Consider the following 22,705-nt stretch of genomic DNA (forward strand, 5'->3'; position numbering starts at 1 on the left):
TTAACAAGATCCTTGAATGAGGCTTCGGGTGCCTGGGGATTCCTGGAGTGATCAGCAAAGGCAGGTCGGGGTTTTGATTTGTCCATGGTACAAAGAGGATGTGATTTTTCCCTTACATTCTACCGAGTTCCAAGCCTGTGAATGACTCAGAACCACTATGGTGGCACTCCTGCCCTTGTTCACTAATTCGTAAGTATTATGGTTTGGATATGAGTTGCACTCTACCCCCCTCCTATCCCATGTGTAGAAACCTCGGTATCCAGCTTGGTGGGCTGGATGGATCCCAAGGGCTCTGAGCTAACTGATGGATCAATTCCTCCATGAACGCATACTATGATGGCATTATTGGGAGGTAGCAGCATCACTGGAGGAAACAAGTGCCCCAGAAAGATAGATACACTGTCACTCTAACCCTTCCTGCTTCTCTTTGCTCCTGTGTGGCCATCACGTGAGCAGCCTTTCCTCCTCCTGTCCCCTTCAGCCACAATGCTTCTTCTTCTGCCTTGTCATAAAGCTTAAAGCAATGCTGTCAGCTGACCATGGTCCGGAATCTCTGAAGCCAGGAGCCAAAACCAAACAACCTAACCAGGAAAAGGGGGGAAAAATTAAAAAGGACAAAATTTTTCCTCCTTTTAAATTGTTTCTGTCATAGTGTTGAAAAGGCTAACACAGCAAGTCGGCCTCTGTTGATGATGTTTAAGTCTAGGTTTTTGATGTGTTTTCTCTGGTCACTGACCTTTATAATAGCGGGCAAAATCGAACGCAAGAATAATTTTTGGAAGAAAGATGTCCACCTGTTTCCTGGCCTATCTTTGTTTTGGAAAGTTGAAAGTCTTGCTTCACCTCCAATTAGCCCCCGTCTCCCCACACCCCTCTTCTTTCCCCCCTCCCTCCTCCCTCCCCACCCCTCCCCCACATCATGTTCAGTACAGTCACTAGAATGCAGAGTGGGGAGAAACCTCCAAAATCTTCCAGCTGCACAAACAGAGAAACTGAGGCCCGGAGAGTGGCTCGTGTCCAGATACTAAGTTGGTGACTTGGTCCGGTTCAGCGCTTGCTCCTTCTTAAGGCCTTGACTCCAACCACAATTGGAACCTCTTGCCAATATTTCTTAACAAATGACAGTACAATGTGACTCATTTTTTTGACATTATGCAAATGAAGGATACAAGACTGAGTGCCCTTTCTGTCCAGAGAGCAGGAAATGAAGGCTGTCTGGGGCCACATGTTCCCAGGGACATCCAGTGTCACAAGTGGGGGTCTGGAAGAACCAAGCCTTTGTTCAGCTCTCCGCTGAGCTCCTCTCCTCAGCCATGGCTAGCAGGGTCGGCACCCAACCCACACTGCCAGTGTCAACCAGAGATGCTTAGGAGGACACTGAGGTGGCGCTCTCTGTAGAACTGCCAGCAGAGGCTCCTTTCCTCCTTAGCTTTGTGTCCCTCACCGAAGGCAGCATTAACACTCTTTGGAATAGGTGCTTTGAGCTGATTGGTCCCTCCCTCTCACAGGAAGCACAACCATTTGCCACAATGGAGCTTATATTTTTTGGTCCGAGAAGTGGTGAGTCCCTGTTGTTCAAGTTTGTTGGGTTTTATTTTTTTAGTTATAGCCCCTGCCCCGCCCCGCCTTCACAGGATGACTTCATCCTGGCTGGAGGACCCGCAAGCCCAGCGGCTACTGTGAGGGGCAGTCTTATGCTAGCCTTCATGAGGTAGGGATCAGTTCTGGAACCGCTCCCAGCTCTGGCTTCTTGTAATTAGGCATAGCAGTGTCTCATCAGAGTGACCTGTGGTGAGACAGCCAGGAAATGGAGGAGTTTATAAGAAGCATAGAGAGGAAGAAAAAACAAAAGCATAGAGTGTTCCAGAGACTAGGCAAGCCGACGGAGTGTTTAGAGAATGTTTAGGTGCATGGGGAAACTGTGGCCCAGGGAAAGGCAAAGGCTGTGAGGCCACAGAGCCAGGTGGGTACAGCTGGACTAGAAAGCCTAGAAGCTGTGCCTTAGCGATGAGCTGGCACATGCTGGGCTGAACACCTGCCTTTCTAGATGTCTCCATACCCTGATATAGACCACAGACTTGTTTTCAAACTGTTCTATTGGTTAAGGTAGAGATCATGCAAGGGGGGGAAAAAAAAGTCAAAGACTGAGAGCTGGGGAGATGGCTCAGTGCGTAAGAGCTCATACTCCTCCTCCAGAGCACCCGAGCTCGCTTGCTCGCTGGTTCCCAGCACCTACAGGGGCGGCTCACAAACATCCATAACTCCAGCTCTGAGGAGCTGATGCCTTGGCCTGGGATACCTGTAGCCACATACACAGACACACACAGACAGACACACACACACATACACACACATACACACACACATACACACACACATACACGTGCATAATAATAAAAATAAATTTTAAAATATTTTTAAGGACTGAAGGATAAAAGATATTGAATAGCTTTTGAACAACAACCCCCTTCCCCAACCCTCCTCCTCCTCCTCCTCCTCCTCCTCGCCAGAGAGGAGTGGGAAGCCCCCCCCAGCCCCTCCCCCCTTCTCTTACTGTCAGCGGTCAACTGAGACACAGACTAGCCTGGTACCCTGGGCTTCGCTATCCATGTAAGAAGGGGTCTAAACTGGGCGTGGTGGCGCACGCCTTTAATCCCAGCACTCGGGAGGCAAAGGCAGGCAGATCACTGTGAGTTCGAGGCCAGCCTGGTCTACAAAAGCGAGTCTAGGATAGCCAAGGCTACACAGAGAAACCCTGTCGCGAAAAACAAAAGAAAGAAAAAAAGAAAGAAAGAAAGAAAAAAGAAGGGGTCTATTGCTTCCTTTGTGGAACCAATTTCTCTTGATCACCAGCCATTAGAGACTTTCAAGCCTTTCCTCGCCCCTCCCTTCCCCGCTCCAGCCCGAGGTGTTGTGCAAAAGCCAGAGGAATTTGTGATAATGGAGCCACATGCCCAGGCCCAACCCAGGCCCAAGGAACTTGACCTGAAGCAGGAGGGATAAGCAAGAACACTCCTAGCTCCCAGGCCAAAAGGGTGGCCGCCAGCCACAAGGAAACGCCTAGTCCTTCTCAGTGCTGCCAAGGAGGGGAGGCCTGCCTGCATTCTTATTATAGCACTGCGATTGCAGGCAGTGGGATGGGGGAAGCTGGGATCCCTCTTGAGTTTGGCGGGTGATTCATTCCCCATCCCCCCACCCCCCCACCCCCCACGCCACCCGCCGGGAGCTGCGGGCCTAGGCAGGGCGTGCGCTCCAGCAGCCTCTGGCCAGCCGCGCACACTCCGGCTTGCTCGTTTATTTATGGGGCTTTATCAGGGTCTGTGCACCGTGGCGATAAAGTTTATGAAAAGAGGAGGCGTCTCCGGCGGCGGGCTGGGCCCCGGCGTTCCTTTCCCACACTGATTAGGATCAGCCGGGGCTTTGGAAGCAGCAGTTAAGGATCAGGGTGCCGGGACCTGGCTCCCCTTCCTGCCGCGCCCAGCCTGGTCGGCTGCTGGCCCGCGTGGGTGGGAGGTCCGCTCTGTGACCCGGCACGGGGCGGGCGCAGGGTAGCGTCCAGATGCCAGCTGAAGCCTTGGAAAGGGGCTCAGGAGCCATTTCTCCTCTGAATGTGGCAACTCTGATGCCGTGGGTTTACTTTTCCACCTTCGGGTGGGTGCGTTTACTCTCCCAGTGCCTTTGGGCCCATCCCTTCCGAAGACTCTGCAGTGAGACCGCCTTTTTAATCGCTTGCAGAGATAAATTCAGGATTACTAGCTCCGGTCTGGGGCCTCTCAAAGTCACAAAGGGTGGATTACAGAGTAACCACAGCCTAGGGTTATAAAGCTCCAAAGTAGGCATTGAGGCTGGCGCTTGCCTCAGTCTTACTGACTTGGTTAATCTATGGTGACCTCAGGGAGGTGACACTCCTAGCCAGAACATTTCACTAAGAGATATAAAATGACTCAGAAAGGCAGTGGCTGAACTTCAGTTGGACCTTAGAGGCAGGAAGTGTGGCGGCTCAGTGGTAGAGTCCTGACTTGATCCTCAGGGATTGGTCTTCCGGTACTACACACACACACACACACACACACACACACACACACACACACACACACACACACACACACACACACACACACACACACACACACACACACCTGAACTTCAGCAAATAGCTTTAGAATTTCCCCACCTCTTCAGAACTGTGAATGCAAGGGACAGGACCACCATCCTGCCTGGGAAGGTCACTGAGGTGACATGATCTTGAAAACGGGGTGGTCACGTCTTCATCGTCCCCTTGATTGGTTTAGAATCACCTAGGAGATACAGTGGGCGGAGCTTGAGAGGGCGTTTCCAGGGGGAAGACCCTCCCTGAATAGGAGCCCCCTGGTCCTGTGGGCTGGGGGCCTTGACTGAGTAAGAAGGAGGAAGCAAGCTTAGCAGGAGCCATCCTCCTTGTTTCTTGACCTAGATACCAGGTGACCTCGAACTCCCAGTGTCCTGTCTTCCCCATTGTGACATTCCTTCAAGCCAAGAGCAAAAATGAACCCTTGCTTCCTAAAGTTGCTTTTTGCTGGATGTTTCATCACATCGAAGAAAAATATAACACAAGTTGATGTACACTAGACACAACAGTGGGAAGATGGGCGTTCCGGGTAGACTTCCGCCCTTCGTAAAACTGGCTCTCAGGGCAAGCTGCTTTACCCTTCTACCTCTCCTAGGAGAAGTTGGCGTTGGCAGAAGGGCCGGGGCTCTGAATTTTGTGACAGTAGGGGTTGCCTTCATAGACTGCTTTCTTGATCTGCAACGTTCTGCTCGCAGCTATGGAAATCCCACCACCTCAGGTGTCTAGCCACCACGAATCTTCTCCGATCCCTCCCAGGCCCACTTCGCATCCCCCTAAGACTAAAATCAGCCCTTCCTTTTGCCTCCTTCACACCAAACCTGCCATTCTGCCTGAGAGCCCTTTGGAGTTGGCCTCCACCTGCCTGTGTTACTGGACTGCCCTGGTACAGCCCTTCCCTTCACACTTGCTTTTACACCAGTCTTAGCTTGCTTTTCTGCACACAAGAGGTGCTTGGTAACTGTGGTCGGTGAATACATACGGGTGTATGCAGTGGCACACGGGGGTGGGGAGTGGGGGTGGCGCATACAAACGGTCATCTGTGTCCCCATGAGGGAAGGCCTAGACCACTCTGCCCAGAGAACACAAAGATTAGAGCAAGCCTAGCAACCAGGCTGGCTGAGGCTGAGTAACCCAAGCTGCTAGCCCTTAAAAATCCCTCCAGACAAGAAGCAGGATTAGTCTCAGGGCCTGGACCTAGCGACGAGTCAACAAACGGAAGTCATGTTGCCCTAGTTATGGGGGAGAGTGTTGTGAGGGCTGCGAGCCAGGCCAGTCATTGCCCAATCCATGTTGAATGCGGTGAAGCATTCAATCCAGAGCCAGGGCACGCTGGGTGTTTGACTCTACCGGGTACTGCGTTGGCGATAGGCACTTTCTAGGCCCACGTCACTGACAGGGCTAAGGTTGTGTACTGTTCTTTATAAAAGGTGAAAGATTTATATGCTCTGAAGAGAAAACAGAGTATGTGTGTTGTTCCCTGTTTTAATTTATTTTTGAACTAGATTGTTTTTCAAGATTAATTGGAAAAGTAATATACAAGTCTACTTTCAAAAGTAGAGTGAGGGGCTGGAGAGATGGCTCAGTGGTTAAGAGCGCCCAAACAAAGATAATTCTATTCCTAATCACACCCTGCCTAACTAATTATCCCCCTGCAAGGTATGTGCTGTCATCGTTGAGAATTCTTCAGAGCTGGGATTGTAGTTTTAGTTGGCAGAGTGTTTTCCTAGCAAGAGTGAAGTCCCAGGTTCAACTTCCAGCACCATGTAAAACCAAGCACACGCTCATTCTCGGCTACAGAACGAGTCTGGTGTACTCATGGGCTACCTGAGACACATCGTCTCTCTCTCTCTGTGTCTCTGTCTCTCCCTCTCTCCCTCCCTCCCCCTCCCCTCTCTCAGATACTCTCCCCCCCCCCAAAGATTCCATAGTTTGTACTTTTATGGTGGCCCAGAAGGTTGTTATGAAGTTAACGCATCTGTAGGCACTGTGTGCATGATGATCAATCAGAGAAAGGTCCGCGGAGTCACGGTTGGCACAACTTGCATAGATACTGTTAAGCCATTTCAGTAAGTGGCAACAAACCGTCAGGCTGGCTCACAGGACGATAGCTGATCGAGACAGAGCGATTATTCAGTGAGTAGATGCTCGCTGAAATATTTCTAGATGTTCTGCGGTTACTCTGCGGTGTCGCATTTGGGGACGGAGGAGCCACGGAGATGAGTAGGCGGACCAAAGTGTCCTCATGCAATGACCAGGTAGTGGGTGCCCTGTGGAGCCGTTGTGCAGCTGGCATCATTCAATCCAGAGAAGGAAAGGACACACAGAGGCTCAGTGACTGAGGGCCATAGCAAAGTAAGTTCACTTCACTTAGGTTCTCAAGGACCAGTGGCCTTCCAGGGCCTATTATACCACACAGCCTTCCTAAAGCAAAGGCTTGCCGGTCCAGGAATTTCCCAAGGATCCCCAGGGCTTACGTCTGTAGGGCTGTCCATCCATTTCACACTTTTTCTTTTTCCCTGCTCTGTGATGGTCCAGTATCAGAGTTCCAAGCTCTAACCCTCTGTGCTCTGCTTTACCCAAGATCTTACTGAGCAGTCTTTCCAGTTCTTTCTTATGGTCGGTCTCATTGCTTCCCCAAAGCTTCTGTGCCCAAAAGATACTCAGATTGGTTGCTCTTCCCCAGCGTCTAGGACTGTCTTCCTGGACTGAGGACGGTTCTGTCTCCTGTCCCACAGCACGACTACTTCCCTGGAGACGAGGGCCTCACGCACAGCTGTCAGACATGCTCAGACATGTCAGAACCCAGCTCAAGTTCAGCCTAGGCTCAGAATTTGCCCTAATAATAACCAGCAAGTGTTCAGATGTTTTGACAAAAGATTCTAATGAATTAATTGTTCTACAATGAAGGACAAATGCAGGAGTGGAGGGGTGGGGTGGGTGTCTGGCTACAGACTGTAACAAGGAAGGATCCTAGTAAGTGAAAAAGGTATTCTTTCTTTTTTCTTTCTTTTCTTTGTTTCTTCTTCTTCTTCCTCCTCCTCCTCCTCCTCTTCTTCTTCTTGAAGATTTATTTATTATTATGTATAGTGCTCTGCTTGCATGTACACCTTCAGGCCAGAAGAGGGCACCAGATCACATTATAGATGGTTGTGAGCCACCATGTGGTTGCTGGGAATTGAACTCAGGTCCTCTGGAAGAGCAGTCAGTGCTCTTAACCTCTGAGCCATCTCTCCAGCCCTTGTTTCTTCTTTTTAATAATTCTAGAGATTGAGCCTAAGGGCTCATGCCTGCAAGGTACTGAGCTATATCCCTAACCCCCCTCCTTCTTTTTCCTCTTTGTTTTTGACCCCGGGTCTCACTGAGCCAAGCCGGTTGGCTTTGAATCTACGCTGCAGCCTAGACAGCTCTGAACCTGTGTTCCTCCTGCATCAGGCTCCTGAGCAGCTACAATTATAGACCTGTGCCACCAGATTCCTCCCCACCTCCAAAGCATTTCTTGTATCACTGTGATAATAAGGCCAGTTATTGTTGTCTCCTTGGGTAAAGCCTAGCATTTTCTTACTATCAAAACAAGTTCAGCTCTTGGGATTCCTGGAGTGAACTGAGGTACTCCACCTTAAAAAAAAAAAAAAAAAAAGATTATTTCTGGTCTTTTCCTTAATTCAAGCCATGCAAATGTTCCAGGTAGCTTCCCCCCTCACCCCCCCCCCCCCAATCCTTTTTTCTTAAGTCTTAAACCTTTACACCTGCAGGCAACAAAACCAATGAGCAGGCAGTAAACAGACATGAGTGAGGAAGGCTGGAGACCACAGGGGCGAGGTTTTCTTTCTTTCTTTCTTTCTTTCTTTCTTTCTTTCTTTCTTTCTTTCTTTTTTTTGCAACCAGCCCACGGTGCAGAAATACTTTCTGTTAAAATTCTTCTTAGAGTCACAGGAAGGAAAGAAACAGACCACTATTCTCAGGTGTTCCTCATGTTTTGGAAAGCACATGACGGATTTTAGCACGGGTGGGGACAGGGGACTGGCTTCCTTTCCCTCACCTCCTCCCCCTGCTGTTTGCACCGTGGCCTGGACTGACACTCCACCTCTGCCAGGCTAAAGATAACCTCTCCATCTGGGATATATCCCACAGGCTAAATTTATTCCCGGGGCTGAGTTGGGGCTCCCCTGACCTGTGACTCTAGGCCAGCACTGAGTGCTTAGCTCTAAGGCAAGGCAAGAGGCTGAATGGAAGGACAAGCGGGGATGGAAGATACAGAGAAGGACTAATGGGAGGCTGCCAAAAAGACTTCAGAGGAAGAGGGAGACGCCCGCGACACACTGTGATTTGAGAGTAAGCCTTGTGAGCCTGAAGGATTTGACTGCTCCCTAGCAAAGGGTTCTTTGCTGTCAGTTATAACGTTACTGTAATACAACCTCAGAAGGAAAAGCCCAGTGTTAATCAGGGCTCAAGAAGTCAGTGGGCTTGATGTACAGAATGGGGTATTTAGTTTTATGATGTGGCTATGGGTTACATGGGAGACTAATAAAAGAACTCCATAAAATGTGGCTTGCAGCAACGGGGGCGGGGTGGGGTGGGGTGGGGTGGGGTGGGGAGGTTATAGCTCCTGCCAGAGGGGGCAGCTCAGCTCAGAAGTGGTTTCCGACTAAAGCTGCTGTTATGGGCTCCTGTGGTCACTCTGGTTCTTAAACTATGGCAGCCGGTCTGTGTCCGCTGTGAAGGAAGCACTGCTCTCAGCTTCCTGTATGCTGCTCTGTGGACCCAGGCTGTCCAACCCTCAGCCCAGACGTGCTCAGGAACCAGCCAACAAAAGCAGAGAGCCTTCAGACCCAGCCCTATGCTGTGTCTCTAATGCTACCTTTGCCTGGCCCTTTAAATATCACCTGTCCGGCAAGCATCTCTCCCTGGGGCTAGCTCTGTGGGACAGATCGGGCACACAGGTCCATAAGACTCTCCTGTACCCATCCCAGAGCACCTATCGGCTTTCCAGAAGAGTGTTGCAAGGGCACACCCAATCTTTCCCTTGAATCATACTTGGCAACATAATAAGCCCGGAGATGACCTCAGGGCAGAGGAACACGTTGGAAGAAACAGACAAATTTACATAATATTGCCTAACTGAAGTTGCCATACGATTGGAAGCAGAAAGTACTTGAAACACCTTGGCCTCTCTTTATAGCCAGCACAGGCTTTCCTGTATCACTGTTCCAGGACATGGGCAATTCCTTCCGGGCCACACCCATTTGCCGTGGAGCATAGCTCCTTAAAAAGAAATCTTCTGCATGAACCAACAGGACCCAAGATCTCCTAAAGAACCTAGAAGCGTGAGCCCTTCTGTTGAGCGGAAATCTTCCCGCTCAGTCTCCAGTCTAGATGGAATCGCAAGTCTGAGGACCGGCCATAACCCAACCGAGCCGTCTAGTCGCACACGCTAGTATTATCAAGTGAGCAGAGAATGGATTTATCCAGCCAGCGTTTGTGGAAGCAGCTCCTAAGGGCCTGGCACCGGGGCCTGGTGCTGGAGCCAATAGAGTCAGGAAGTGCTTCTATTCTGAGAGACCACACAGGGCACTTGTGTTCTTATTGGATGGTTGGGGGAGACTTGGGGTCTTGGGCTGATCATTGTCTCTGAACTCGTTCTGGGCTCAGGTCCATCCTAGGTGGGGTCCATCTGGGTGAGAAGCTTCTGGCTCTGGTTCTTCCTTGCCTCCACAGGTCACCAACAGCCTGGGAAGGTGGGGCCTTGGTTTATGCACTCTGGCATGGAAACGCCAAGTTTTGCTTAACTGTCTCCTCCGTTCTTCATTATGAAAACTCCTATGAGAGTCAACTACATCTAACGTGTCTTGCTGAGCCAGCAACTGGGCAGAATAATTATTCTGTCTCTTGTCAATAAGAAATATTAGATGGTGTAGACAAGAAAAAGAAAGATAAGTTACTTATAAATATATCATCTAAGAATAGCAGTGTGGTGTTTATTCATGAAGACTTTTTTTTTTAAATTTAACATGCTTGTAGATGAAGGAGACATAGTCACATAATACATCGTGCACACTGCCTTTTTAACCACTTATTTTCCTTAAAAACACAATTTTACTTTTTTTTGTTGTTGTTGTTTTGAGATGGTTTCTCCGTGTTAGCCTTGACTGTCCTGGACTCACTTTGTAGACCAGGCTGGCCACGAACTCACAGCAATCTGCCTGCCTCTGTCTCCCAAGTGCTGGGATTAAAGGTGTGCACCGCCACCACTGCCTAGCTTACAATTTTAATTTTTAATTGCATTTTAAATATATGTATTGGTGTGAATGCACAACATCCACGTGTAAACACATAACTGTACCACATGCATATGAAGGTCAGAGAACAAATCGTAGCGGTGGGTTCCTTTCCTTCCACCATGTGGGTCCCGAGGTTTGAACTAAAGCTTGTCAACCACTGAGCCATCTTACTGGCCCATGAACATGATTTTTAAGGTAAATCCAGCGAGCCTGGGATATTTCTTTAACACTTATAACTTTGAAAACCTCCCTGCCCCCCAAAAGAAATCAGAGGAGAACAGAAGTAAATGAGGAATCAGCCAGGGTCAGCAGATCAAGTGTGTCCTTTCTATTAAAAGACACAGTGTCTTAGATTTTGCTAATATGGTAGGCTCGCTGCCTCTGTTCTCAGCTCTAGCCTGATAGATGGTTCTCCTGACGGGAATGGTGGAGGCAGATCCTGGAGACGTGGGGATGTGTTCGACCTCTTGTTGCTGTGACAAAATGCCTGATGAAAACGGAAGTGACGTGGGGGAGTTTATTTTAGCTCAGAGCTACAGCAGTTTCAGGCCGTAGCTCTGGGTCTGTTCAGTCTGGGCCCGCGATGCGGCAGGGCATCGTGTCAGCATGTGGCAGAACCTGCTCACTTGATAGTATGCAGGAAGCAGAGTGAAAGAATAGGATCTAGGACCAGGCATAACTGTGGAAGGCAGATTCGCTTCCTCCAGCTAGGTCCCAGCTCCCAAAACAATGTCACCAGCTGGGGACCAAGCATCCAACACAGGAGCCCAGGGGAGAGGAGCGTTTTATATTTATACCACTATATATTTATCCCAGCTTTGATGGAGACTGGACAGAGATGGATGGAGCAAGGCTTTCTTCTCTGGGTACCAGTGCCTGCAAGGCTTAGTTAGGGATGATACTCGCTGTTGGTAAGACCTATGCTTGGCCCTTCCCATTCATGGCTCCAGCATCTGGGCTGGATCACCCTCAATAGCTCAGCTGAGAAGAAGCTGAACTGGAAGGAACAGTGGAGCTCCTCAGCCTGATGCCTCTACAGGGACCGAAGGCCTGAGAAGCAATTTCTTCTGTGGTGGTTGGAAAGAGGATGACCTCCATAGGCTCATCTGTTTGGATACTTGGTCCCCAGTTGGTGGAACTGTCTGGGAAGGATTAGGAGGCGGTTGTGGCCTTGTTGGAGGAGGTGTATCACAGTGGATGAGCTTTGAGTTTTAAAAGATGCTCAGGCTGGAGAGATGGCTCAGTGGTTAATAGCACTGACTGCTCTTCCAGAGGACCTGAGTTCAATTCTCAGCAACCACATGGTGGCTCACAACCATCTATAATGAGATCTGGTGCCCTCTTCTGAAGGGCAGGCATATATTTGGGCAAAATACTGTCTAAACAAACAAACAAGCAAACAAATAAGACACCTTATATTGGCAGGGTTTTTTGTATTATTATTATTATTATTATTATTATTATTATTATTATTATTATTATTAATTAGTTTTGTTTTTTAGCTTATGGAACCTCAGGGGCTGAGCTGCAAAGAGCAGTAACGCCTCTATGGAAATCATCAGTCCAGAAAGAAGAAGAGAAAAGCATCAAGGAACCAATGCTACCAGAACACTCAAAAACACTATCAAAAGATTTAAAAGGCATTCTAGAACTCATATGCATCCTAACCTAAAGCAAGACACTGGGTGAGTTCAAAGAAGTGGCTTAGAAAACCAGATTAAAAAAAGTACCCCAATCACAGGAACCAAATACAAAGAGAGTGATCAAGAGATCAAAGCCCAGGAAACTGGATCCAGGGGACCTACCATGTCAACATGGAGTTTCAGAAGAAAGAGGAAAATGAACAGGTGATGAGGGAATAACTAAACAAAGGAGGGAAGATCATCGCGCTGACTTAAAGACTTGGGCCAGATGTTTGTCTCTGTGTTTAGTACTTGTTGAGACAGAGCCTCGCAGTAAAGTCCAAGCTGACCTTAGCTCACCATGTAGCCCAGGCTGTCCTCCATCCTTGCTCCCTCTGCCCCGGCTGCCCTGGGACTTGAAAGACTCATAGGATCCGTGAGATGAAATCCATGTCCTCAAATTCATTTAGGACATTGTTGATCATTAGCTGTGAAAAGAATCTCATCTGTCCTTCCAACACCGAGGAAAGATAGTCAGTCACAAAGGGAAAAGAGAGAGAGATTGTGTCACAGTGCCTCCCCTCTCTCCCTTTTAACAGTAGAAGCCAAAAGGGAATGTTGTTCGTTAACAGCCAAAATTCCCTTTACTGTGCAGAATGTGTGTGTGTGTGCGTGTGCGTGTGCGTGTGCGTGTGCGCGCATGCGAGCCAGCTAAAGTTGTCTTACAGGGAACTGGTCTTGCTGTCCCACCCTAGAATTAACTAGATAAGGACGTTGCCCTAGGGAACGGAGGAGTCCTGGGCTGTGACTGTTCCTCGGCGCTTAAGGCAGTTCCTGGAGAGATTTGTAACGGCTGTCAGCAATCAGCACACAGCAGCCGGAGGGGGTGGGGCAGGACGCTCATCACCCTTCGCGGGGTATGAGATGGTCACGTGCGGCAGATGTTGCGAGGACCAGCTGGGAAATGGAGGGGAGAGGAGAGGAGAGAGCGCTGATTTGTACACTTCACTAATTTTCGCGGTATAACTAGTTCTCTTATGGCGGATACTGAGGCATGGTGTGCTGTTGCTGAACAGGGCAGTGTATCTCCAGGGAACTTCTAACTAGGCTAAGCATGCCGCTATGCCTCCGTTGGCTTAGGGGAGCTGTGAGAGACGGACAGACTTGCACATCTCCACCAGGAACACTGAGTGTCTTCTTCGTTTTGCCCCCGCTCCTCACATTTTTCAGCCCTCTCCTATCCAACCTCAAGTTCCTTCCCCCTTCCCCCTGGAGTGGAGTTCCTTCCAGGAGCAGGCCTGGAGGAATCTCAGACACTGTAACACCGAAAGTCTGTCTGAACCAGAAGCCGGTTTGTGATTGGTAGCTGTGGGGACCAATGAACAGCCAAGGCTAGCAAGAAACACTCTTTGCTTGAGGGTCCTGTAGTCGCTGATACAAAGACAGATCTCCCCCCCCCCCCCCCCCCCCCCGGTTATGCTCTTTGACGCCTTCTGTGAGTGATACAGTTGTATCCTAATGTCTAGATAAGGGATAATTATCATTTATTTCAAAAGCCCCAAGGGAAGGAGTTGATGGATTCCACGCTTTTGAACCAGCAGGCTCAGAGGAGGGCAACAGGCCTGAGGGTGCTTAAGAATGAAGCCTGAAGCCGGTCGGTGGTGGCACACGCCTTTAATCCCTGCACTTGGGAGGCAGAGGCAGACGGAGGGCTGTGAGTTCGAAGCCAGCCTGATTTATAAGGCGAGTCCAGGACAGCCAAGGCTACACAAAGAAACCCTGTCTCGAAAAACCAAAAACAACAACAAAAAAACCCTGCTCCACCTTTTTAAGCGAGGTAGTTCGTTCTCTCCCCGCCCCCCCCCCCTCCAAACTCCTTACATTATCAGGGTCCTTTCTGAGTCATACCCATCAGCAGGCAGCCACACCCAGGAAGGAGGGAAGCTCCCTCACACTGTCTCCGAGTGGATCATCAGAGAACATGAATGCAGAACATGGCTAAACAATGAGGCAGCCTTTGGCTCCCCAGCAAGCACAGGCCTAGACCTCAGCTAAGACACCCAGGCATCCTCTAGTCACACACACACACACACACACACACACACACACACACACACACACACCGGAGCGCACAGGAATCTGTCTTGAAAGTCTCCGTGTGCTCTCTCCCAGCTTGCTGTCTTCCAGATAGATACACGTGGGGCAAGTCTCCTGGTTTCAAGTCTCACATCCTTAAGTGAGTGTGTTAGATTTCTTGGGCAGCATAATGAATTTCTCTGAATGTGTACTTGTTTAGAATCCTAAATTTCAGGAGGAAAAAAAAATAACAAAAAACAAAAAAAAATCTAAAAAAAACAGGGAAAAGCCAGGCGGTGGTTGTGCACGCCTTTAATCCCAGCACTCGGGAGGCAGAGGCAGGCGGATCGCTGTGAGTTTGAGGCCAGCCTGGTCTACAAAGTGAGTCCAGGACAGCCAAGGCTACACAGAGAAACCCTGTCTAAAAGAAGCTCCCTCTTAACTACCTGTTTTGCTGTTAGTACGGGTTGGCTGTGTATGTTTTTGGCGTTCTGCTACGGCCTCCACTGCTGCTTACTGACGGTTGGAACGTGAAGACCCCAACGTATTGTGTGTGATGAGCTATACAACACAATGTAAGACAGGAGGGCTGCTCTGTTTGGATGTGCCTCTGTGTGTTTCTATATTGATGCTGATGTTGGGAAAGGGTTCTTCTTTTTAGTTTTTTCCTAAGAGAAAAGTTTCGTTTGTTTTCTCGAGACAGGGTTTCTCTGTGTAGCCTTGGCTTTCCTGAATTCACTTTGTAGACCACACTGGCCTCGAACTCACAGTGATCCACCTGCCTCTGCCTCCCGGGTGCTGAGATTACTGGCGTGTGCCACCATGCCTGGCGGAAAAAGTTCTTGGTTTATTGAATTTGATAGAAACTTTTTAAAAAGTCAGAGTGTAAGACCCCCGCCCCTCAAGCCCAATAATAATTTCCGAATGCTACATTTCTTCCTGCGGCATCTGTTAAAGTAATACCTTATTGACTTGCCCTTAGTAAGCAGAAAATTCAGAGAAGAATTCAGAATCCCTGGTATTTCTACCCTGGTTTCATAGCAATTATCTTTTGGAGTAACTCTCAATCTTTTCTGACTCATAATTTTATGGATATTTTTTAAAGATTGGGTTTTTTGTAAAGTAAGTGTGTGTGTGTGGACATGTGCATATGCACATGTGTTTGGCTCTGAGGTAACCATCACTACCATAAGTGGTCAAGATACCTAACAGTGACACTCCACATCTCTTTCTCCTGTCACAGGAGACCATCTCCCTTGTAACATGCTCACTTTCTTCCCTTCATCTAGCCTCTCTCTATCTCCTGCCGACACTGAGCTTTCTAGGAGCACCCCTAGTTTCATAGCTCCCCAAATCATTACCAATTTCCCAAACATCACTTAGACGCGCTCCACCATATATATTGATACATCGTCACTGCAGTCTCAATTAGCATTCATTGATTAGGTTGTTGTTCATTAGTGTTACAAAATCTACTGTGATGAGAATTTTAATTTTTATTTATTTATTTATTTTTGGTTTTTCGAGACAGGGTTTCTCTGTGTAGCCTTGACTGTCCTGGACTCACTTTGTAGACCAGGCTGGCCTCGAACTCACAGTGATCCACCTGCCTTTGCCTCCCGAGTGCTGGGATTAAAGCCGTGCGCCACTACTGCCTGGCAAGAATTTTATATATGTGTCCCTTTGATGTATTCACAAAGTTGAAATTAGTATCAAACATGTGTAGAGATACTGTAATTGTTGGTTTGTATTGCCAAATTACCTCCAGAAAGGTTTATCCTGTCAAGCCCCATCATTAGAGAAGAATGTCTAATTGATTACCCCTATACTACATTATCTTCCTTTTGTAATCAATAGTTACAAAAGTAATTACAGTGTATATGGTGTGTTCTTACATATGTTATTAGTTATTTATAAACAATCGTATATATTAGTGACTTTTACTTCTTTTTATCTAAATTATGTGTTTGCATTTTTTTCCATGTAGAAAATGGAAGTGCTAATATTTTTCTCATTAACATGCTACCAGATAAACCAGTGAAGAGGCTTGAAAATCATTTAAAGTTGGTTGGTTAGTAAAGTTGCTGAAGCCTGTGACGGGGCAGAAGGGAGGTAGGCGGAGCTTAGGTTGCTGGGCCTGAGGTCTGAGAAGGACCAGGAGGCCAGGAGGAGAGGAGAAAGGCAGCAGAAAATACAGAGCAGGAGAGAACATCGAAGTCCCCACGGGGCAGTACAGACCATGCGCACATGGCCATGAGGGCTGGCCTGACAGAACAGAAGCAGCCCAGACAGGAACGACTACGGCACATAGCATGGGCCCTGCAGCTGGGAAATAGCAAAGCGCCTTAAGAGTCTTGATATCTGCCCGATTACTGTGCCTTAAGGCTTTCATAAATCACAGAGATCTCTGCTTCAATTATTTGGGAACTATTCAGGGTATAGACACCCTCCAGAATCTAATTACCCCCACACTGTGCACCAACTGTAACGTGACTAACAATAATTTTGCAGGAAATTAATACAACAGCTGTTTTCTTTAGCAAACTGGTTCCCCAATGATTGACATAGAAAGACTATGATTTATTGGGAAGCTGTAGGCACTAAACTGGGAAGTTCTAAGCTATTAAATCCTTCTACCCTTAAAACCCACACAGAAGCTCGTCACTTGCCCCTCTGATGACTCCGGGGAGGCTTCTGCTCCATCAGTCTGTCTCCATGGCACATTTCCCTTGAACTGGTGCTCCTGGTCCATCCCATCCAGACACAGAGCTCCTTCTTCCTTCCTCCTTCCTCTTCTTCCTCTCCTCCCTCCTTCATCTCCTTTGTGGTCCCTCAGAGACCCCAAGCCCTGGAGCCTAAGCCCCGCCTACCATTCTTCTGCCCAGTCACAGGCTTCAGCATCTTTATTAACCAATTCACTTTGTATTAGGTAGAACAAAGCTTACACAACAAAGACAGGGATCCGTGAGAATGTGCTCGAGTGAGCAGCAACCAGATCATGGGGGCCAGTAACTAGCATTAGGATACATAGCACCAGAGCAACCCTCATCAACTGGAGGCAGGCGTTCGGCGTCTCCAGGTAGCGCTCTCCGCTTTGTGCTTGCTCTCAGCTTCGTGTGCCTGTTGCCTCCATCCTGCCTCCATGAGCTTTTATCCCTCTAGAACCATAAACCAAAATAAACTCTCTCTTCCTTTCGTTGCCTTTGGTGATGGTGTCTTATCACGGCAGCAGAGAAGGAACCAATAATACAGTGGTGGCCCATGAAACAGAGAACACAGGCCAGAACTGAAGTTGAGTACAACTGTCAAAGGCTAACTTGCACCGGCCAGGCTCTAATTCCTAATGGCTCTATGGCACTTAAAAGGAGGCAAGCAAGGGGCTGGAGAGATGGCTCAGAGGTTAAGAGCACTGACTGCTATTACAGAGGTCCTGAGTTCAATTCTAAGCAACCACATGGTGGCTCAAAACCATTGTAATGGAATCTGACATCCTCTTCTGGCTTGCAGGTGTACATGCAGGCAGAGCACTGTATACATAATAATAAATAAATCTTTTTAAAAAGATACATATTTTTTTTTTAAAAAAGAGGCAAGCGAATTGTGAACCAAGCATTTAAAATATAAGCCTGTGGGACATGTTTCAGGTTCAAACCATAGCAGGTAGCAGAACACACAAGGGCTGTGTGTTCTATTGCATACTTGCTTCCCTTTGGCCCGGCCTGGTGCTGCATGCCTGTAATCCTAGCATGCAAAGGCAGATGGATCTCTGTGAGTTCAAGGCCAGCCTGGTCTACAAAGTGAGTCTAGGACAGCCACAGCTACACGGAGAAACCTTATCTGGGGAAAAAAAAAAGTATGCCCTTTGGACTGGAATGGACTCACAGCTGTAGCAAACCAGACCATGTTGCTGGCAAGAAGCACTGTTGCTCACTGCTGTCTGTGCTCACGAAACACTGAAAGACTCTCTGCAGCACAGTGCAGCTCGGCCTCTGACAGCTCAGGCTAGAATTTTCTCCTGCTTTCCTCCCTCCCTCTATATTTTTGTGCCACCCTAAACATCAAGAACCACTTGGCTCATTAGGTTTGCTTATATTTTCCCAGAAGCCTCCACTTCATGCATCTTCTTTGGGGGAACACAGATTTCTGAGGGCACTCGAAGGACAAGATTGGGTTTTGCAGTCCTGAGATGCTCGCAAAGCATCACAGGCAATGCCGTTGAGCCTTTTAGGGCAGTGAACCCCAAAACCTCCCCTCAGGCAGGTGTCAGCCTCATCCTCATTTTTATGAAGTCTGCTCTGTTTGCCTGTTAAGTAGACAGGCTGAGTTCCGCTGGTGCCCACGTGCGTGCTCTAGTTGATAGCGCTCGCCTAACCCAGCAGTAGCCCTGTGATTACAAAGCTGGGGTTCCAGCCTTTAATCCTGGATGATCAGAAAGCCTGCCCCAAAATCCATGGCAGGTGTTCAGGGGACAGAGCACAAGTGCGCCATTGTCAGAAGGTTGGATCGTGAGGCCATGAGAGAAGACAAACAGAACTGAGAGAAACGTCTTCAATGGAGGCCGGGGCAGCCCTCCTCTGGGTAAAAGGACAATGGGGGAAATGGGGCCATTGGCATGGAAAGCTAAAGAATATTGATGGAGGACGGAGGTGGTGCCACCCATTTCCTTCCTCAGAGACTAAATTTACGAGCTCCATATGTTGTCTATATCAGAAATTACAAAAGGCTTGCCTGGCATGGTCGTGCACACCTGGAATCCCAGCACTCAGGAGGCAGAGCTAGGTGGGTCGCTGTGAGTTCGAGGCCAGCCTGGTCTACAAAGTGAGTCCAGGACAGCCAAGGCTACACAGAGAGACTCTGTCTCAAAAAATCCAACCAACCAACTAACCAACCAAGAAAACAAAACAAAACCAAAACCAAAAACAAAAACAAAAACCAACCAGCAAACAAACCCACCTGGGACGGGAGAGATGACTCTGCAGGTAAGAACTCATACAGCTCTTGCCAAGGACTCAGGATTCCCAGCTCCCACACCATGAAGCTTGGAACCACTTGTAACTCCAGTTCCCATGGAACTGGTGCCCTCTCCTGGCCTTTGTAGGTACTGCGCTCACATGCACAAAGCTGTACACACACACACACACACACACACACACACGCACGCACGCACGCACGCACACACGCACGCACACAGATATATAACTCAAAATAAAAATAAAATAGTATTTACTTCTGGTTAACCTCCATCCTACTAGCCTACAAAGGGTGTCAGTGCATTTAAGACTGTCTAGAGCTACTCCTCTCCTATGTGGAGTTCTGGCAGAAGTTTCTAGAAGACCACTTTTTGATCTCAGTCTTGCTTTTGCTTAAGATAGGGGCATCATCCCTCGCCAGCTTCCCAGGACCCCTTGGCTATGCACACAAAGGGAACCCGGCCTTTCTTGTTTGGGCCTTTGCTCCTTCCTATGTGATTGAATTTACAGAGGAACTGTTTGCCTTTGGCTGCACATCCTGAATCATAATCAGGATGCTGCTGGCACAAAACCTGCTCCCACCCTTGCCTGAAATAACTGAATAGGGAAGTAGAATTCCTCCCCTTTCCAACTTAAAGAAAGAGACTCATAATTTATTGTGCTCTGGCAATACATCAAAAGTCAACTCACCCACTTAGAGTAAAGCCAGGGAGGGAAGGACAATGAATATGGAAGGACGTAAAAACACCTCATTAAAAGAAACAAATTGTTCAGTTGACACCAGAACCGTGAGGTTTCTGTGTTTGCTAGCCAGAGTCCAGTGGCCTCCTGGGATGCCTCCTTTCTGTGGGGTATGGAGAATGTGCAAAGCCACACGTCCTGCTCTTTCAGTTCTTCAGTTTGACAAATGCACTTTAGCTTCATGGTGTAACTTGAGCATACAGTTTTCTATGGTTGCTACAAAGTCATCTATCTATCTATCTATCTATCTATCTATCTATCTATCTATCTGTCACTTACCTATTATCTATCTCAATCTATCATCTATTTATCTCTATCACCTATTCTTAAATCCTTCCATCCATGCATTCATTCATCCATCCATCCATCCATCCATCCACTCACCCACCTGTCCATCCAACCATCCATCCATCCATCCAACCATCCATCCATCATCCATCCATTTATCCATCCATCCATCCAACCATCCATCCATCCATCCAACCATCCATCCATCCATCCATCCCTTCATTGTTCTGAAGGTCAGAAATCAGCAATGAAGCTGTTGGTGGGCCACATACCTTCTAAAGGCTCTGGGGCTTTGTGGAGTGGGACACCCTTCTCTGTCTCTGCCAGCTTCTGGTGGCTATGGGCATTCTTTGGGTTATTGTGATGGGTGCCACTCTAGTCTCTGCCAGTGTCTTCACACGTTTTTTTCCCTCTTCCTTGACTGTCTCCTCTGTGTATCTCTTGTTGTGACAGATACTTGTCACTGGATTCAATGCCACTTCGAAGACAACTTTGACTGGAAAAGCTTACTTTTTATCTCTGAGGACCACTTCCACTCCTAACAAGGTTACCTAATATGTGCTTGAGTCTTGCACTGATATTTTCAGGGATGGACACTCAACCAAGCACAGGGGGATACAGGGGAGAAAAGGACAATGCTCTTGCTTTTAAGGACTCAGTCTAGCGAGAGAGACAAATAGTTAAATAACAATGTCAAAACAGCATCTAGGGCTGAAGAGAGGCCTCAGTGGTTAAGAGTACTTACTGCAGAGGATGTGAGTTTGGGTCCCAGCACCATGTCTGACTCTCACAATTGCTTATAATGCTAGCTTTAGGAAGATCTGATGTCTCTGGCTTCCACAGGCGTCTGCACTAATGTGTACATACTATCCTCCCTCCATGCATATACATCATTTAAAATAATAAAGCTTATGTTGGTTGAATGAGAATGGCCCCATAGGCTCTTACGTTTGAAAACTCAGTTTCCAGTTGGTTGGAACTATCTGGGAAGGATTAGGAGGTGTGGCCTTGTTGGAGGAGGTGTGTCACTGGGGACAAGCTTGAGGTTTCAAAGGACTCAGTACCATTCCCAGTATGCTCTCTGCTCCCTGCTTATGGATTAGAGTGTGAGCTCTCAGCTACTGGTCTAGTGCCGTGTTTGCTTGCTTGGTGCCATGCTCTCCACTATGATGGCCATGGATTGTCACCCTCTGAAACTGTAAGCTACAATGAATTCTTTCTTCTAAAGGGTATTCTATAACAGCGATGGAAATGTTAACAAGGCAAAACAAATATTTTAAAATTATATATTTTAAACGAAAAGAATGTCTATAGACAGAGTTGTGCTCAGAAGGCTTAGAGTATCTTCAAAGACTTTGTGTTGAAAGCCAGGCGTAGTGGTGCATGCTTTTAATTCCAGCACTCGGAAGGCAGAGGCAGGCAGATCGCTGTGAGTTCGAGGCCAGCCTGGTCTACAAAGTGAGTCCAGGACAGCCAAGGTAACATAGAGAGACCCTGTCTCAACCCCCCCCCAAAAGACTTTGTGTTGGGAGTTGGTATGGGAACTGTAGCAGGCCAGAGATAGAGCATATACCTTTCACCTTGAAGCACTGTAATTTTCTGGCACCCAAAAATCAGCTTTGGGAGCTAACAGGCTGGACCACAAATGCAGTCTGAGTAGGGAGGTCTGACAATGGCCCAGGAAGATCTAGGGTTGAGTTCCTCTGACCCTGTTGGTCATCTTGAGGTTTCAGGGACTTGGCAGTGAAAGCAAGGATGGCTTCGGCCATAAACGGTTGTGATCTAGGATGCCATGAGGTAGGCCATTGGTTTCCTCTGCTGGAGAGACTGGGGGTATGTGCTTGCCTCCTTCCCCAGGTCAGACCATGAATAACCCTGCAAGGACACACAGGCCAGAGCAGCTGCTGACCATGGTCTCCACCGAGAAAAACTCATTGCCTTTGAAACCATGTTCTGTCTGACCTTCAGTGTGTTGGGAATAGTGGCCAATGCCCCGGTATCCCATGGAGAGATAAGATGAAGAGTTTTATTTCATTCGGGTTTTGAAGAACATCGTTTGCAGTTCTTCATACTCTCCTAGGATTTTGCTTTCTTTGCAATGTTCCTTGTACCACAAAGATCCTCGGCCACAGATATAATGGAATTACTGTTGATAGTCCTGAATGCCACTGGCTTGTTGTTTGAAAGAAAAATGCTCTTATTTTTAGAAGCACATACTAAAGTATTTATAGGTGGCTTGCTAATGTTTTCAATATTTAAATGTTTCAGCAAATGTATAATAGATAAATCTAAAATAGAAATATAAAGACTGGCTGGCTGGGTGTGGTGACGTAACAGTTTCAATCTTAGCACTCAGGAGATTGGGGGAGGAGGCGTTTGAGTATGAAGCTAAGCCGGGCTACATATATAAACAGCAACTATAAACAAACAAAAAGGGGAAAGGGGTAAGGTTTGCTACGATGTTGCTAATATCTATTGTTTATGCTTTCCATAACTTTCCATGCTTTCCATGATTTAGCACATCATAGTAAAACTTGAAAAGAGAGTGGAAGAGGAAAATTTGTGAAATAGAGTTTAGTTAAGTATGTTTCTTGGCACTCAGCAAGGGGGGATGGATAGGCT

General features: G+C 47.8%; 1 long non-coding RNA gene across 1 annotated transcript; it reads right to left on the reverse strand.

Moving 5' to 3' along the window:
* Positions 1-1,652: 1,652 nt before the first annotated feature.
* LOC311608787 lies at positions 1,653-16,989 on the reverse strand. Its single transcript, XR_014783164.1, has 3 exons — positions 16,754-16,989; positions 4,175-4,298; positions 1,653-1,786 (listed from the first exon to the last, which is right to left on the reverse strand). It is a non-coding gene; the product is annotated as an uncharacterized lncRNA (long non-coding RNA).
* Between the last annotated feature and the right edge of the window lie 5,716 nt (positions 16,990-22,705).

This window comes from Acomys minous (assembly GCF_964271855.1).
Source record: "Acomys minous genome assembly, chromosome: 11".
NCBI lineage: Eukaryota > Metazoa > Chordata > Mammalia > Rodentia > Muridae > Acomys > Acomys minous.